The 10,699-nt window shown below is 34.2% G+C and overlaps 1 non-coding gene across 1 annotated transcript; it reads left to right on the top strand.

Moving 5' to 3' along the window:
* Positions 1-1,064: 1,064 nt before the first annotated feature.
* Positions 1,065-1,222, top strand: LOC114581364. The gene has a single exon (XR_003703289.1). It is a non-coding gene; the product is annotated as a U1 spliceosomal RNA (small nuclear RNA).
* Positions 1,223-10,699: the final 9,477 nt, after the last annotated feature.

The raw sequence follows: 10,699 nt of genomic DNA on the forward strand, positions 1-10,699 counted from the left end.
CTGATACCCTCTCATGGGTGGTTCTCTTTATGGTACTGGCTTTTAATTTGTTGTCTTTTCTTTTGCTTGAATATTGTATTTAGTTTGAATCAAAAGCTCGTTGGTTTTGCTTTAAATGATGTATTTTTAAAGAGCTTAGGATTTTTTAAGGACTTGTAACATTTCTTTTCAATAACGTGTAGACCCCTACTAGTGGTTTAAAAGGGACCCCAAATATATAGAAGTTCTAAATTATTTGATATTCTTCATAGCAATAAATAAAATTTCAGTTTCAAAAGTTGAATTTAAAATTAAGAAACAATCTGCCTTAATTTCTAAATTTAAAATTGAGCAATGGTCATTTTAAATGCTGAATTAAATGAAAATGGTCAAATCATGTGGACCATTAATGACTATTATTTTAACATATTATGTATCATTGATATGTATCATATATTGCAATAAATGGTTTATATAGATTAATATATAAAGATTTCAATTGTTTGGATTTATATCAATAAATGGTTATTGCAAAGCTTAAAAGAAAAGATTAGATAAGATACTCACCAAACAACTGAGCCAACAATGATGTTGAATTATCAATGGCTCAACTTATGGTCATTTTGAAATTTGTTGCATTAATGTTAATACTTGTTCTCTCTACACTATATTCAATAATTATAATTATTCCATAATAAAATTTGCATCAGTTAAATCTTGATGTAACGATCAATTGGTTGAACATCCAAAAAATTCATATATTTTTATGTGTTGATTGACTTTTGTGTTTCTAAATTTTTTTTTTGTTCGTATATGCAGAAGCAAAATTTTCAATAGTCAGATTTAAACTTTGTTTGGTACGACTTTCTTACCACTTCTTAAAATGATTTTTTAATACAAAAATTAAAATTTTCGTAATAGAAAGCCGCTTTAAGAAGCAGTAATCGTTTGGGACAACTTTCTTACTGCTTCTTAAAGCGGCATTCTAGTATAAAAAATAAAAAAATTTTATACTTTAAAACTATTTTAAAAAGCATTAAAAAACCGTCCCAAACAAAGCTTTAGGCTTAGTTTAGGACGGCTTTATACTTACGTGGATGGGGTATTTACGGGTGATCATGAATGCCTGTGACATAGACTAGAGACTTTCATTGTACTTTGAAGGGGCTATGGTCTACCTATGCCCAAGTAGTAGAGTGGACGTCATAATTTGTGGCAGGGGGGTTCGCGTCCGCGGCCCTTATTTAAAAAAAAAACTGGCCCTTATTAAAGAAAAAAAATTTCGTTTAGGACAGTTTTCTTACTACTTCTTAAAGTAATTTTTTAGAAGTCTTATTTAAGAAGGAATTAGAAAGCCGTCCCAAACGGAATCGTAGTCGACCAAATAACTCAATAGTTACTTAAAAAAATTCAATATTTATAAAATTTCATATATACATATATATTAAAAGTAAAATTGAGTCATTTCTATTAGAATTTGAAATAGCTTGAAATTTGACTGATTAAAGCCGAATTAGTTCAAAATTAAGTTGATTCTATTTCTGAGTTATTTTAATTCAATTTTAAATTGAAATTTGATCAGGTTGTTACCATCCTTAATGGTGGATAACAATTGAACACGTAAGTCACCTTCTATTGTGGCCGAACAAAATTGCCACACGTGGCTCGCACATGGCCATTAACGAGATCCTCTCCCGGATATGGATATGGTCGGCGCTCGATACGATCTGCTACGCTTTATAGAACACCAAACATGTTAATTAATTCCTTCCTCTCATCCGCGTGTCCCTAATTTTAATTAATATGCCGCTTTTAATCCTAACTAAAGTGACATTAATGTCATTATTCCAATAATGATCATATGAAATGAGAGCTTTTCAACTAAGGTCCTTTTTATTTTTTATTTTTATTTTTATTTTTTAACTCTATTTTCTAATTGCTACCTACTCCCATTACCAATACTTTTATTATTCTAAAATTTCATATCGCTCTAAAGTTATTTCAAGATATTTTAAGCTGTTTTAATCAATTTTTTTTTAAGTTATGATAAATTACAATAGTTCAATATTAAAAAAGTATTTTCATGATTTTTATGATATTGCAATGAGTTTTTACATTTAATGATATAAATATCATCAAATTTTATTATTTTATTTAAAATTAGTATGAATATTTCATTTTTTGTTTTTTTTTCAATATTATATTTTTGAACATATCTATGAAAGGCCCACTACACAAAGCGCTCACTATTTATGATTTATGTTGCAATTGCAATACCAATATGAGATCTCAATTAATGTGAAGATTTCTTTGATAACATCTTGATGTTATTTTTAATTGAATTACATAAATTAAAGCATCATTATTAAGCTAGGGTTGAATGAGTTGGTCAATAAGCATTTGTGATTGAAAAATCATTGAAAAAAAGGTATAATTCTTGTAAAAAATTTTAAGAAATAAAACATAAATGAAGCATTAATTTATTATAATTGATTTAGTAATGATACTACACCAAAAATTGTGTTGATCCTTCACGAATCGTGAGGCGTATTCTAGTTAAAATTTTTCAAAAAAATAAAAATAAAATTGGGACCATATGAATTCCAATTTTAGTAAACTTATAATCAAATTGAACGTCTCAAAAAGACGAACCTAACAACACCAAAATCGGTCCAATCTGAACCCAAATGGGTCCAAATCATCGGCCCGAACCACATTTGAAATGTTCAAAGTATTATTTGGATGACAAAATGATATCCAAAAATAACATGCTTATACTCAAATCGAGCAGCTTGGCAAGACAAATCCAACTACATCAAGATAATTGAATTTTTACATTATTAAGGGACTTAAACATTTAAAAAACAATATACGGGTCATTTGATGGGGCACTCGAAACATGTCTCATAACTTCTATATATTTATGGGGTGTGCCACTCATGAAAATCTATAAATAGACTCTCACTTTCTACATAAAGGGGAGAGGGGAGGCTAGGGCTGGAGATTGAAGAGAGCTATGAGGCTTCAAGAGCTCCAGCTCCACCGCTGACGAACCTCTACTCGGCCTTTAACCGTCGCCTGACTTCCGCCAGATCGCCGTCAAGCTACCTCTTGGCCGCCGACCACCACCAAACTTTTACACAACCATTGCTGGGCCATTGTGCGGCCTCTGAGCTCCGCCAGACTTTCACCTGGTCGTCGACTACCTTTAGACTTTCACCCGACCATCATCGGACCACCACCAGGAAGTCGACCACCACCACACTTCCCCCGGCTGCCAAAAGACATTGGACATCCTCCTGCAGCCAACCATTGTCAATCCTCTGCCAGGCTGCTAAGTACGGTCCCTCCGACCACCATTGCCTGCCAATTACGATCTCTCAGACCACCGTCGCCCACCAGCTTTAGTCCATTTGACTTCCATGGCAAGCTAACTACGATCCCTTTGACATCCGTAGGACACCAACTATGGTCCTTTCTGAAATAACTAGATCGACAAGAGGGGGGGGGGGGATGAATTGTGAAAACTTTGTAGCAATAATTAAAACATAAGCAGGAGTTCTAATTTTTTTTGATGTTTTTAAATTTTTAACATGAAAATTTAAATTACTATAAAGGAAAACAATTGAACTCAACGTGCAACAATCAAACCCTTTTCTTCCACAAATTTCACCAAGCAAATATTAAGAAAATTAAGTGGAACCAAAGTAAACAACGATAAGGAAAAAGCACACCAGAATTTTATAGTAATTCGGTCAAACCATGACCTACGTCCACTCCCCGGAGTCCTCCACTCTGGGAATTTCACTACAAACTATAGCTCTCCTTTTGCCCCCCTCGGCAAGGCGGAGAAGCCCTTACAATACTCCGTTTCACCAACCCGGCGTGGCGGAGTGCCAAGCGCTGTTTTCACCCTCCTGGCGACGGGAGAAAACCTTCTCGTTTTTCTTCCTCCTGGAGAAGGCAGAATACCTTCGAGGTCACGGATGTAGAAGAGTCTCTCCCTCAAAGAGCCTCCCACAAGTTCTTCTCGGGCCACAGGAGGAGCAAGATGCAACAAGAACGGAGCAACCGTGTGATCTCCATCACACCTCTTCTCCCTCACCAAGCTCACCTTCTCCTTCCTCTCTCAAACCCTAAAAACTTCTCAAGAGCTCTCTCCCAAGGATTCCCTCTCTAACCACGTTTCCCTCTTTCTGTCTCTCTAAAAAATATTACTAATTTGATACTTAAAACAGGCTCTAAAATCCCTGAATTATTCAAAGTAGCTGTTACAATCATACTGTACGATTTCAAATCGTACAGTACAATATGTATAACATGCCTCGTCCTGGTACAAAGGGGTATGAACAGTTCAAAATATAATCGTACAATACGATAATAAATCGCCAGATATGATCCTCAACACTACTGCTCGTACAGGACGATAGCCGGGACGATCAAATGTCGTCTATGTACATCGTATGGTACGATATACATCGTATAGTATGAATGGTCAAATTTAAGGCATCATCTAGGATGAATTCTGGGACGATCAAATGTCGTCTCTATTCATCGTAGGGTACGATAAACATCGTACCTACGATGAGACAAAAACAAGGGATTGTCTAGGACGATCTCCGGGACGATTATAATTTGTCTCTATTCATTGTATAGTACGAATGTATTCGTACATTTCAAATTTCAATTAGTAATTAAGCCTTGATTTATTCTACTAATCACGGGTTAATTTAAGTAAGTATTTAAAATAAATTGTACAGTACGAACGTCTGAGAAAAACTTACTTAAGTTAATTTGACGACTAGGGTTTTGGATTTGGAACACATCGTACAGTACGATAGCATTCGTACGGTACGATCTATTCAGAGAAATTATTTTACAAGCTCATATCGTATTGTATGAAATAAAGTCGTACAGTACGATCACTAGAGCAAGAAAATCTACATTTTTTACTTTTAAAATCCTCTCCCCTATGTGTGTGCATGGTTCCTCAGACTTATATGCAGTTTGTGTCCAGACTCAAGAAAATAAAAAATAAAATAAATAACAAATTATATTGTCAGACTCATACTCCTAGTCTAACCAGTCTTGAGTCTTCCTGTTGTCCTGAGTAGCTTGTAATCTTCCTGAAATGTTAGTACTCACGGACAATAGCAAACAATAAATGATATTCAATGAATAGTAATTCAGGCGACATTATTTATCATCATCAAAATCTCAAACTCGGGGTCATGGGTCGCAAAACTTTCAACCTCCTTCGTCCTACCAACCAAATGAACATGCCATATTTCTACTGTAAATGGCTCTCTTATCATTGGATTCTTCCAACCCTAATTATGTAATGTGCTCTATATGATACAATGAGCCGAAGCCTTTCCCCCGATGAAGGTCATCATTTGTAATTGACTATAAACACTAGTGGAAGCATTTCAACTGGTCCATTCCCCCGTAATTTTTTCCCCTTTCATGGTTTTCCATGTAAAAAATATTTATGTCACTTATGTCTCTCACACCATTCTCTTTATATGTTTGTGTGCTGGATTTTTGTATAAATCTAAGACATTAGATTTTATATCTCTTTACTGTCGCGAATGTTCTAGTCATCAACAAATAAAACAATCTTTCACAAAGTAAACTTATTTTTAACATATTATTTGCAAGAAGCATTATTGTGCACCATAATATATGCGGTGATAAAGATATATAGACAGTTTAATGTCTTAGTTTTGTACGAAAAATCTAACACAGATAGAAAAGAGAGGGGTGCAACAATCATAAGAGACACCATATTTTCTACGTGAAAAATCCAATAAAGGAAAAAAATTACGAGGTCTGACCCAATTAAAATGATTCTATTAGTATTTATCGTTGATTATAAATAATATTCTTTCTCAAGGGAAGATGTTGGTTCAATATAGAAAATATACATCATATAGAGCACATTATATGGTTAAAGTTGGAGGAAGCCACTAACATGAGAGTTATTCTCAAAAGAATGTTGGCCTATTTGTTTGGTCGGTATAGGACCGTAGTCAGGTAACGGTGGCCGAAGGGACTGTAGTTTGGTGACTAAGGATGATGGTTTATTGGGATTAAAGGGATCGTAGTTTGATGATGGTTTTTTGAGGATTGTAGTCAGACATTGGTGGCTTAAGGACTGTGGTTGGAAGGAATGTAGTTGGGCGGTGATGGTGGTAGGGATCATAGTTGGGTGACGGTGGTTTGAGGACTATAGTTGACGAGCAAAGGAGATCGCAGGGATCATAGTCAGGTGAAGGTGGTTTTAGGATCATAGTCGACAGACGATAGAGGTCAAAGGGATCGTAGTTGGGTGACAGATGTCAAAAGGATCGTAGTCAAGTGATAGAGGTCGAAAGGATCGTAGTCGGGTGATAGAGGTCGAAAGGATATGTATTATGTGATGGTGGTTGAAGATATTATAGTTAGCATGTAATAGATGTTAGGACCATAGTTGACTGACTATGGAGGTTAAAAGGATCATAGTTGAGCAGTTGGATTTAAAAGATTATAATCTTGTGATGATGATCAAAACTTAAAAGGATTATTGTCGGATTGCGAAGGTTAAAGGGGTCATAGTCGGGTGATGGAGGTCAGAGGGACCGTAGTCGATGATTGTGGACTAAGGACTGCATTCAGTAAGCAATTGTGGTCGAAGGGATTGTAGTCAGGTGACAGAGGTTAAAGGGACCATAGTCAGGCGATGTAGGTAGGGCGGTGACCCGACAGTAGCGGTCAGATGGAGGTTTGATGGCAATGGTAGGGCGGAGGTCCAGTGACGGTGCCCAAGCTAAGGTTCAGGGGTGGCGAAGGTTGGGTTGACATCCAGCTATGGTCGGCTGGTGAAAGTCTGACGGTGACTGTCAAGCTGCGAGTGTTGGGCGACAGTTGTGCCTCAGTGGTGCTCTGCGATTCTTCAAGTCTCTTGAAGTCTAACCCTAGATCCCAACCTCCTCCTCTCCTAAAAGTCCTCATGATTTAAAAAGTGGAGGTGTATTTATAAATTTTGATTGTGGCATGTTCAATAAATATGGAGAAGATTTAGATCAATTTTGGAGTGCTTCATCGAATGATCAATATTTATTTCCCCGATCATAGAGCATTTGTTCATCTTTTAAGTACCTTATTGTTCAACGTTAGAATTAAGGGATCATTAACTTGCTGCATTCATCTCGTCAAGCCGCTCAATTTAAGTATAAGTATGTTATATTTAGATATCATTTGGTTATCCAATTAATATTTTGAATTTTCCAAAAAAATAAAAAAATCTTCAAGCCATTGATTTGGGCTCATTTGAGCTCGGATTAGATCGATTCTGGTGTCGTTGGGTTCTTCTCATTGAGACATTAAGTTAAACTATAAGTTTGCTGTAATTGGAGTTCAAATTATCCCAAATTTAATGTTAAAGGTTTCTCATTCAAATATGCCTCGAGATTTGTGCCTAATCAAAGTGATTTTTGTAATGTATCAAGTATAACGTATAAGTAGATGGTAAAACAAAGTTTATAATTATTTATGACATATAATTTAGAAATAATGTTTTAAAGATGTATTGGTTTAAGTGATACAAAGAGAAAATTTTGTACATAAAAATAAAATAATGATAAAGTTTTCTAAGCTTTTTTCAGTAAACTAACTTGATCATTTGTTGCAGCTTAATATATTATCTTACAACACGTGACCAGGGGAAAAAAATTATGCCAAGATAACCTAACCTGTTTTGTGACACTATTGATAGTAAAATCTTTGAATTTTCCCTAAGATTAATATTATGTATATGTCATGAGTTGTACTATTCTTAATATAAATATAAGGATTTTGAATAGGCATATGATTATATATGACCACAATTTATTTGATTTGTGAACTGAGAAGACTTAATTTTCTTTAATCAATGAGACTTAGGTTTTGTTTGGGACGGCTTTTTTATTGCTTCTTAAAATAAAATTTTAGTACAAAAAATTTTAATTTTTTTTTTCTAAAAAACTGTTTTAAGAAGCAGTGAGAAAGCATGCCCCAAACAAAGCCTGGGATGAATTTTTGACTGCTTCTTAGAGCATCTTTATAGTATAAAAATTTTATTTTTTATTATTAAAAAGCTGCTTTAAGAAGCAGTAAGAAAGTTGTCTCAAACAAAACGTTAGATTTCATTTGAGACAACTTTCTTACTGCGTTCTAAAACAATGAAAAAGCTATACCAAACGAAACTTTAACCTTATAAGAAATGAACAAATTTAATTTCTGTAATTTTATAAGAAAAAATATTAGGGGTGTCAATATTTGACACGACACGAAAACCCGACCCGGACCCGACCCGAAAATCCGGGTTGGACTCTACCCGATTTCAAAACGGGTCGGATTCGGGTTGACCCGACGGGTTGCCGGGTCAACCCGCGAACCCTTTTTAACCAAACCCGCTGACCTGCGCGCGACCCGTTTACCTAACCGGGTCGGGTTAGGGTCGACCCGTTTGAACCCGGGTCAATTCCGGGTCCGACCCTAACCGACCCGTGACCCGAAATTGACACCCCTAAAAATTATGTTGACTAAGAGTGGAGGAATTTGCATATATAAATACAATTGTAAAATTAGAGAGAGATTGGGTTGGCTCTAGTCTCTTTTAAATTAAAGAAAAGCCATATAATAATATATAATATAAATTTTTATGCTTAAATTATCTTATAATTATGTAAGTTATTAAAAATTTACCCCTTTAAATTTAAGATAAGATCTTTCATCCAAAGATTTAAAAATCTGATTCAGTTATTGCTTTGATATCAGTTACATATCTTTTGCTAATAATTATTGGAAATGAATCAAGAAAACATACTGTTTGGTTGGATTGTGCACTTAATTTAATTGTAAATGAATAAATGGTTTGATTTTAATCTAGGTTTTATTTGAAATAATTTTATGACTATTCTTAAGCAGCTTTATAGTACAAAAAATTTCTAATTCAGAAAATTTTTGTACTAAAAAATTAAATTATAAAAAGCAGTAAGAAAGCTGTCCCAAATGAGCCTTATGATTTATTTCAGTTAACTTTCTTATTGCTTTACATTTTAGACCTCAAAGATATTTTTATTTGGCTATTGATTTATTGTTGTTTTCTTATTAATTTTTAGAAATTATTATAATGTGAAGTTGTTTTTTGTATTCATATATATTAATGTATGGGAGCTATAACAAAGTTGGCGGTTGCAATCCAAATTTTTTAAAAAGAACATTGTTGTGGATTGAGAAATTCACGACAATAGAGTTCGAAGAATATACGTCTTAGTAATGCATGAAAGTTCAGCGCACAAATAGATGAAGGAGAAAACACTAGGATTTTCATGTGGAAAATCCTAAGAAAAAGAAAAATCATGGGGTCTTGCCCAATTGAAATGGTTTCCCTAGAATTTGGATAGATTACAAAAGTCAATCCATGCTCCAATCCTTGAATGGGGAGAATATTATGTATTGAAAAGTTCTACCAATCTTTAGATATGTTGTAAAAGTTTAGTGATAGTCAGGAATAACTTCGATGGTGGTTAAGGAGAACTCTAGCGGCTGTTGAGAAGAATGTTGGCGGTAGAGAAGAAAATTTGACTATAAGCACGTCATGTTTGGAAACCGTTTGGTAATCCAAATTGTGGTTCAAACCCTCCAATAGCACTTCGGACCCTTGATTTGGATCCATTTGGACTCGAATTGAGTTGATTTTGGTGTCGTTGTGTTCATATTTCCAAGACGTTCAATTCGACTATAAGTTTGCTGAAATCAGAGTCCGGATGACCACCCACTTTTAATTTCGAAAGTTTCCAATTTAATTTTGCCTCGAGATTTGTGCCCGATCAAGATACTTTTTCAAGGACATATCAACCATAAAGAGACACCAAACCGCAAGAAGAATCAAACACATCAACCCTGTTAATATCACACACACCCGCATTAGTTTCATCAAGATTCACAAAACTACCCTTTGAAGCTAACACAACAAAAACATGAGAAACAATCATCTTTAATCTTTAATTAAAACTAAAGACTCAATAGGTTTTGTGAAAAAAACCGAGAAAAAAAAATCATCAGCACAGGCTGAATCCAATAATAATTAAATTATTTATTTTAAAATAAACTTTGATAAAAAAAAAAAAATCTCAGAGCCCATTTGATGTAGCCTACAACATCAGCATCAATAAAGGTCTAGTGGACTACAGACTACGGCACTAATGGCCAAAAGAAATTGAAAGGGCTTTGTTGGGGGAAAGAGAATCGAGAAATATTAAATCTTAATGTACTTTTTTTTGGGATCAAAGTGCATATTTATATCATTATATATTGTTTTTATTTTGAACTACAAAATCAAAATGCTGTGCAAATTCTGGACTGAAAGCAACGTATTTTGTGTTGTTTCTTTCAGAAAAGACACCCTTTATTGTTCCATTTATGCAATAGTCTGTGTAACATTTTAAAGTTTCAACTGAGAATTTTGACTTGGCCTTATTGTGCTTAGTCTTATCTTGTAATTTTTTTATTGTATTTTACAAGTTTCAAGAATTACAAATTTAAATATTTTTTCGCAAAAAACATATAAAACAAGTCTAAATGTAGATTCACACTTTCAATGTAGTTGAAATTCAATCAAATAGGACAAATTTTAGATATATAAAAAATAAATCAAACATAGAATTACAAAATATTTAAAAAATTACGTTGCATT

This window comes from Dendrobium catenatum, unplaced genomic scaffold (genome assembly GCF_001605985.2).
Source record: "Dendrobium catenatum unplaced genomic scaffold, ASM160598v2 fragScaff_scaffold_1676, whole genome shotgun sequence".
In the NCBI taxonomy this organism is placed as follows: domain Eukaryota; kingdom Viridiplantae; phylum Streptophyta; class Magnoliopsida; order Asparagales; family Orchidaceae; genus Dendrobium; species Dendrobium catenatum.